Source organism: Hordeum vulgare, chromosome 6H (assembly GCF_904849725.1).
Source record: "Hordeum vulgare subsp. vulgare chromosome 6H, MorexV3_pseudomolecules_assembly, whole genome shotgun sequence".
In the NCBI taxonomy this organism is placed as follows: domain Eukaryota; kingdom Viridiplantae; phylum Streptophyta; class Magnoliopsida; order Poales; family Poaceae; genus Hordeum; species Hordeum vulgare.
In genome coordinates, this window is record NC_058523.1 from 478,958,448 (window position 1) to 478,966,678 (window position 8,231).

Genomic DNA, 8,231 nt, shown 5'->3' on the forward strand with positions numbered 1-8,231 from the left:
TCCGCCTCTCGACGGAGATGGCTCGCGACGACACGCGACGACGGCGACGACGCGCGGAGACGACGCGGGGCGGCTACTGACGACGGCGACGACGCGCGGCGCGGCTCTCGTCGACGGCGACGACACGCGGAGCGGCTCTCGTCGACGGCGACGACGCGCGGAGCGGCTCTCGTCAACGGCGACACCTTCTTCCTCAAGGTATTCTCTTGGTTGGTCTCTTAGCATTCAGCTCTCGGTCAGGGTCATGGCGTTAGGGTTAGGGTTTGGGTCATGGTGTTAGGGTTAGGGTTAGGGTCAGGGTCATGGCGTTAGGGTTAGGGTCAGGGTCATGACGTTAGGGTTAGGCTGGGGGATGAGGAGTCTTCCTCTCCAAGGAAGCAGAGCAGAGAAGTCTTCCTCACGGCGTTAGGGTTAGGCAGGGTCATGTAGCACGAAAATAGAGAAAAACAGAGGGTCTGTGGAAGTTTTTACTATTGTTGCTGCTTCACTTTTGGTTTTGCCTCAAGTGTTTGAGTGCTTCACTTTCGGTTTTGACACAACAGAATGATTCATGTGATGTGGCAATTGATACATACACTTGAGTAGATCCATGAAACTGTATATAGTACTCTGGTATTACTTGCTGTGGATGTTAGTGTTCAGTTTGGTTCGTTAAAATTTGGTTCTTATATGATGCTTTAGTTTTCCTCAAGAGTCTGACTGATTCAATTTCAGTTTAACCAAATGAGTAATCAGAGCTTCTTTTTAAGCTTGCAAGTATCATTCCAGTAGTATTTAAATCACAGTATTTAAATCAGTTGAGCTGCTACTGTGAAGCTATGTGCCATGGGAGTTGTGTTACTGTTGTGAAGTTCCTTCTCCTGTTCTGCTGTGAAGCTCAAGTTCCTTTTTCCAAAAAAACATTTGCCTCTGGTTATGTTTTGCTCTTGCCTTGCCCTGTCATGCTGCTGCTACTGGAATTCTATATGCGCTTGCCATATGTTATATTGCAATAAATTTCACAAGTCTGACGTTAGTTTGGGATATAACGAAGGATAATTGCTCCATGTTTTTGATAATCATGTGATGATCTCCATTGAAGCACCTTGTACTTCTGATTCTATAAAAGCATAGGATTGAGTTACTCTCCATTCTGTTTATTTTATCAGGCCTTGTTGTTTTGTTCTCCATGTGCACACAACATTTCTGTGTACTGATGAGCCGATTGCTCACTTAGTTCAGTACTGCTTTAGATTCCTAGCATGGGATGTGCCTTAGATATGTAAACTGTTGTGATAGTGTATATCAGGCCACTACTCTTATTTTGAGAAGACGGAATGGATAGCTCATCGTGTCAGTCAAGTCTAATTTAGTTTTCATTCTGTGTTAGATCGACTATAGTTTGTATTCATGCATCTTTAAAATATGTCATCTTAAGCTACACATGACATCTTAAAATATGTCATCTTAAGCAACAAGTTTTCATTCTGTGTACTATATATAGCAGCTATTTTGGGAACCTCTGATCTTTTATTGTTGCTTAAGAATTAAATATGCAAATGATTGCTTGCATTCCCAGTTGAATGTAGCTTGAGTTTTTGGTGTCAACTACTAGCCATTTTATTCCCTGAATGCTTAATAATAATGCTTAAACAAATTGTTTGTGGATATTTTGTAGCTGGGTACTTAGTAATATTTCTTATTCCATTGCAGGTGCCAAGTTTTGGAGTCAAGCTGCTGTGACCGTGTGATATTGTGGTTATCTCGCTTCCCTAATTTCTGTTACTTGTGATTCTGTAAAATTTATGGTGTGGAACACTTATGTAAAGATGTGAACTTATATGGTAGTCTATGTTGTATACGGTAGTGCTCATTGCTAGTGCTCATCACCTTGTAAATAATAAAATCCTGGGAGTAATTTGTTTGTTGTAGGTTTTGATTTGTGCATCTACTAATTCTTGTCGATCTGAACACAATTGTGGATCTGAAGCAAGTGGTCATGTGGCTGGTAGGCTGGTAGTTTTAGTTAATCTAAAGAAAGTGTATATGGTTGTTGGTTTGTTATTAACTATTAATGTAAATAGCCTATTGTTAGTAACTCATGTTTTACTTTAATCTATATTGTGTACGGCATCACTAGCCTGTTATTGCATCAAGCTTGATTGGCCCTGTTGTATAAGCTTGTTATATAAGTGCTTCTTCCTAGATATTAATTGAATTTGTTGAGTTCTTGGCCCTGTTTATGGTGGTTTTGTTCCTGAAATTGATTGATAAAATATTAGTTCATTGGAGGATCATTCTACTTTATCCCCATTGTATCTCATTCGTGTTCATTCTATTTTGCAAGCAATTAGGGCAACTTGATACCATCAGCACAATCAACACATATACAGCCCCTCGAGATCAGCCTACAACCCCTCAAGATCAGCCATGACAAGGACGAAGCAGCCGTCGTCTGATATACAACTTGCTACTTATTGTACCGCTTGTATTATCAGCCATGTTAAGCTACCAGGATGCATGGGACATTGGGTGCAATACTGTTTGTTTGTAAGTTTCACACAAAATATAGTATTATGCGCCTGGGTGTGTCTATGTACTAACTATAGAAATGTGCCTAGCTCATGCTTGTAATCTGGTAATTGAAATGTATTGTTTTAGTCCAAACAATTGGTTTATATTTCGCTTGTGCCATTAATGTACTAGGATTAAATAAAACTAAGATCTTATAGGATACCTTAGTTGTTTGACTTGTCTTGCTTCCCTATGCATTTCAACCATTCATCTAATGGTTATGTTTTCTTATTCATGTAAAGAAGAACCCCTGACTGAGATCCAGAAGATTAGGGCTAGAACTATGATGAGGAACAACCGCATGTTCCAATCGCTAGGTATTGGTGCGATAGTATCAATGATTATGAAGTCAAATGCACGTGAAGACGGTAGTGCAACTACTTGTGATGAATCGGCATCTGCCATAACACAAGCTGGAAGCTCAGACTACAACCCTAAAGATGATGAAGTTATTGATGGAGAGGAAGTTGATGACAAATTAGTGAAGAAGAAAGGAAAGGTGCAAACTCTATCTTGTTTGGGGTGGGAGTTGTATGTTGTGTGCTTTCTTTTTCGTACATTGCAGAATTTTCTTGTGATCTAATTCTGCCGTCCTTGCCTTTTATACGACACCCTGCATGTTTCTAGGAAGAAGAAGTGTGCTAACAGAAACAGGAGGAAAGTTTCAGAAACATCTAGTCCAATGGCTCTAGGAAGGGTGTTAGCTCTATCTCCAGAAGGATCAAAGAGGCTTCTGACACCTGATGATGAACCAGTTGTGGCTAGACTCACTAGGCAGAATGTAAGGGAGGATGTTGACAAGAGCCTGCTGCACAAGGGTCAAGGACCACTGCAAACTGATGATGAGTTGGCCTCCATGGAAGAAGGAAGCAAGATGTGCATGGACCTCAGCCCCGTTGCACCTTCTGTGGTCAGCAATCATGGCCATGAGTTGAACTTGGCAGTCCTTTCTATACAACCTGAGCAACCAATGGGTGATGAAGGCATGTTCATCTAGTTTTCAATTCTTACTAGTTCATTTTCTAAATGTAAGCAATGCATGTATGGGTGACTACTAGTCTTGACTAATGTTTGAATGTATCCTTTTCAGGCGCTGTTGATGTGGTCAAGAGTTCTAGGAATGGCAAAGGGCTAGAAAAGTTGACACGTGCAATGGGAGCAAAGGTGAGAATTGAAATCGCTGAAGGGATGAGGCATCCAGAGAAGCCCGTGCAGGCTGCAAAGCTAGCATCTGAGGGTGGCCTCATTGCGAGAGCATATATGCCGCTGCTTCCTCACTTCAAGGAGTATAAAAAGAACCCAAGTCTTGTGCAGAATTATATAGGAAAAGTATATGTAAGCTAACTATCTTGTTGCTGAATGTGGTCTTCATTCCCTGTTATTATACATCTCATATGATGGTTAATCTTGGTACTCATCTTGTTTGCTGCCTTTGTAGGCAAATTTTGAGATGGACACGGAATCAAGTGTCATTGAGTATGCATGCACTGATATCTTGAAGAATTCGTTGAGGAACAGACGCCATCATGTCAAGAAGGAGTACTTTGACAATGTCGAAGCAAGCAAGGTTAGCATCAAGTCCCTTGTTTCTGACATAACGGATACTGAATGGCAAAGGTTGGTCGAGCTATGGTCAACTCCAAGACACAAGGTATGTAAATGCTTGACTATTGCTTTACCTTGCCCATGCAAACTGTGTGATTTGCTTTATTGTATGGAAGTGATGATCTGATGTGCACATATGTAGGAGACATGTGCCAATAACAAGGTTAATCGAACAAAAGTCAAGTTTGCGCAGAAAAATGGTTCAAGATGCTATGTTGCTCATGTGCATGCAACTGTAAGATCCAACAATGTTGTTCCTTTAGTTGTTTTCCTTTAGACATAAGCATCAATTTGTTGCAAAAGCTAATGGTTGGGTTGTTGTTGAAAAACATTTCAGCAAGAGCAAAGAAAGGGTGAAGTGTTATCTGCATTCAACATTTTCAAGGCGACACACAACAACACCAAACATGGATTCTCAGAGGATGTTCAAGTTGCTATAGTAAGTAATCTTCCTTGGATTTGTTTCTGGCCTCATGTGCTATACCTTTGTATGCTCTAGGAGTGAAAAACATGGATTTGTTTCTGGATGAGCCACTATAAGTAGTATATGCATCAGCTCCTTTTGTGTCCAGCATTTTACTATAACAACCAGTAAAATGCCTGTTTGACTTTGTATTATTATCCCGCTATGTGCTGATACATGCTTATACATGTAGTTTGCTGAGTCTAAAATAACAACCAGTATATGGATGAGTCTAAAATATCTTGATTGCTCGACTTATCAGAATATGGAATACCACACTTTTTATGTGCTGATACATGCTCCTCTCCCTGGTTCTATTAACATGAAACAAGTATTGCTGATACATGCTTGATTTGAGGAAAACATGTTCCTATCTTAGTTTCTGGAAGCATATGTATAGCATTATTCTTCATTATTCTTCATTAATTTCTGTATAAGTAGTTTCTGTATGTAGTTTCATTATTTCATTAGTTTCTGGTTTTATGAAGTTTCTGGTTTCATTAGTTTCTGTATGTAATTTCTGTATAAGTAGTTTCCTCTCCCAGGTTCTATTAACATGAAACAAGTATGTCTGCTTATGTCCTATCTTAGTTTCTGTATAAGTATTGCCGATACATGCTTTCCTGATTATTGGGCGCTTATTTTGCTTTCTTTCTCATGGATTTAAACTGTTTCTCAATGCATTCATTATCTTTCAGTCTGAGATGCAAGAGAAGGTGACTGCTCCTATACAAGAAGGCGAAGAGCGAAAGTCTTCTGTTTTAGTTGTTGCGGAAGTTCTGACCAAGCATCGCCCATCAAGCAAATTCTTGAAGAATGTTGGTCTGCAGCCAAACTCTACTGACAAGTCCAGCAAGTCAAATGCTGCTGTCAATGCTCGTGTGCTGGATCTACAAGAGCAGCTCGAGATGTCGCGTCAAAGAAGTGAAGTCATGCGTGAAGAGATGGATGTTATGAAGAGGAAGGCAGCAGAAGCTAAAGCTGCACAAGCTGAACACGACAAGTCCTATGAGCTGCTGCTCAAGAACGCGGAAGAAAACGATGCGAAGTATGCTCAGTTGATGGCGTTGCTTGGAGCCAAAACAGGAAACTAGTTGGTTTTAGAATTAGATTTTGGTAGCAGTTCTTGTGCACTTGATAACTATGGTGTGGGCTGAAATTTATTTTGGTTGTGCTACATATTTTGGTAGCAGTTCTTGTGCTACAGATTTAGGATCTGTATGGGCCCAGATTTAGGATCTATATGTGCTATGCTATTTTTGGTGTGGGCTGAAATTTGTGGTTGTGCTACATACTTTGTGATGTGGGCTATATAATATCAGATTTTGGTTGTGCTTCATACTTTGTGATGTGGGCTGAGATGTTTTAGAATCTGTGTATGGGCATCAAAGTTTCATGGGCTCAGATTTATGTGTATGGGCTTCGAATCTGTATGGGCTCAGATTTATTTGGACATAAAAGAAAAAAAGTTGCTGAATTCACAAATGAAAAAAGGCCAAAACTGAAACTGGATCAAATGTATTTGGGCATGAAAAGGCCAAGGCCCAAATTAGAATGATAAAAAAATCAAAAAAAACTAAAGTGGCTGAAAATAGGCCAAGGCCCCAAAAGAAGCCCAATAAGAGAAGCCCAAAAAAATAAAACGAGCCCATGTGATCAATTGAAATGGGTTGGGCTGATTTCAACCATGACGTTTTGATTTCGTCGTAATTTTGCCACGTAGGACTGGGTTTGATTGTCAGCGAAGATTTAGGATCGTCGTAAAGGTTACGACAATCCAGGAATCATCATAAAAGATACGACGATTTTGGTCAAAACGTCGTTGCTGTTCATTTGTGGTGCTCCGTTTTTGACGCTTGGTTTTTCTCGTGAGATCGTCGTAAATGAAAAACCGTGACGATGTAGCAACGAAAAAGTAGCGTCGTGTACTAGCTTATTCCTTGTAGTGTGGGCTGGCTTCTAGGCGAAGCCTTGGAGGCGGCCACAAGCGTTGCGGTCCCTAATTGTCGGCAGGCCAGGCTTCACACGTGTTGGTTAGCGAGGCAACGACGCTTCTGGTCCCCGAGGCGCCCGAAAACGCTGCCGGACAAACGAACGCGTTGGATGGGTGATGTAGCGGCCATCATTGCTCCCTTGAAACGTCACTTCCGCGCGTGCCACGAGGGCACGCCCCTTCGCGAACCGCGCGGGTCCAGAGACGTGAAGAGGCGCCATAGAACACATGTCTAAATAAAACCCAGCGAGGGTGATGAGTCCCTCACCACCTCCGTCCTTGTCATCTTCCCATCTTCAATCCGCCGCCTTCTTATCCATTGCCCTGATAAGGAGGTACTTTGCTGCCGAGAAGGGGAAGGCTTCCGGGGAGGGTCTTGCCATTCCGCCACCCAAGAGGGGCATGGTCGCCCCCGGTAGCACGGAGCGGCGCCAACGGCGGCCCCCGGTGCGCGCGAAAGTGGTTCCACGCGCCCAGGAATCACCATCGGCGGCAGCGACGGGGCGCCGGTCTGTGCAGGTGGTCGCGGCGGCCAAAGTGGTTGGTCCGTGATGGCCACCCAGCTGCTGCGCCCACAGCTTCATTCAACCGACACGATGCTGGAGTTCGTATTGTGGGTGGAGAGGCCAGAAGCCGCAGTGTTCCAGCTCCCAAACTTCTTCGCAAGGTCCCTGTCGGCCGGAAGGCTCCCGGGCTTGTGCTTGGAGGCTGACGGTTGTTGCAGCGAAGCATCCTGGGTGGAGGTTGAGGTCACCCCCCCGGTGGCTAAGTGTACCTGAATCGCGGGTGGCAGGCGTTCGCCCATGCTCGAGGTGTGAAGGGGAGGCGCACCCTTGTAGCGACCCGACTCAAAACGAGTCAAGCCTCTGTGCATCTGTGCCTTCCCTGGATCATTATGCGGACACACAGTACATCAATGTATATATATCAAAGTGCAATCACAAGTAAATAACGTAAAACTGATATAGACCTCAAAATCTCAGCGGAAATAGTCAAGGGAGTGGAGTCCCAATAAGCACCAACGACAAGTTGAGTGTAGACCGTAACCCTGAATCGTACTCTTACTCGCCGAAGAAAGTATCTGCAACATAAGACGTTGCAGCCATTTAGGTCAGCATATTGAATATGCCGACAAGTCACAAAAGAGAGGGGTAAACTATCATCTATACTATATGCATATATGGCAGGTGGGGTTGTAAGTCTTTAGCGGAAAGCAAAGTTTTCTCCTACAACAAGAGAGGGCTAAACGCAAAATATTACTACATTGTTGGTTGTTAAAGAGATGGTTCCACCAACCAATTCTCGTACCCAAGTTATCAATATTACCCACATCAATAATAAATGGTGTTGAGACTTCCTGATAGTTTTAGTTCCTTTGGCTCAAGTTGTCCACAACCGTGGACATGACTAATCAATTAGGTTTGCGTACTCTGCACAGTATTGCACACGTTCCCCACAAGATTTGATCGCCTCCATTGAAGTCCTCGCACTTCAGGGTGTTTAAGAACCGGATGATCAAAACATGGTCTTTCAATGGGTTCCTCTAAGACTCTGACGGTGCCCATCCAATCCTACCATTCTTCTACATCTCGTAGCACCGCCTGTCCAGAGTCACCA

The 8,231-nt window shown here is 43.0% G+C and overlaps 1 pseudogene; it reads left to right on the top strand.

The window, feature by feature from the left end:
• LOC123405633 overlaps window positions 1–1,722 on the top strand; it is a 4,667-nt pseudogene extending 2,945 nt beyond the window's left edge.
• Window positions 1,723–8,231: the final 6,509 nt, after the last annotated feature.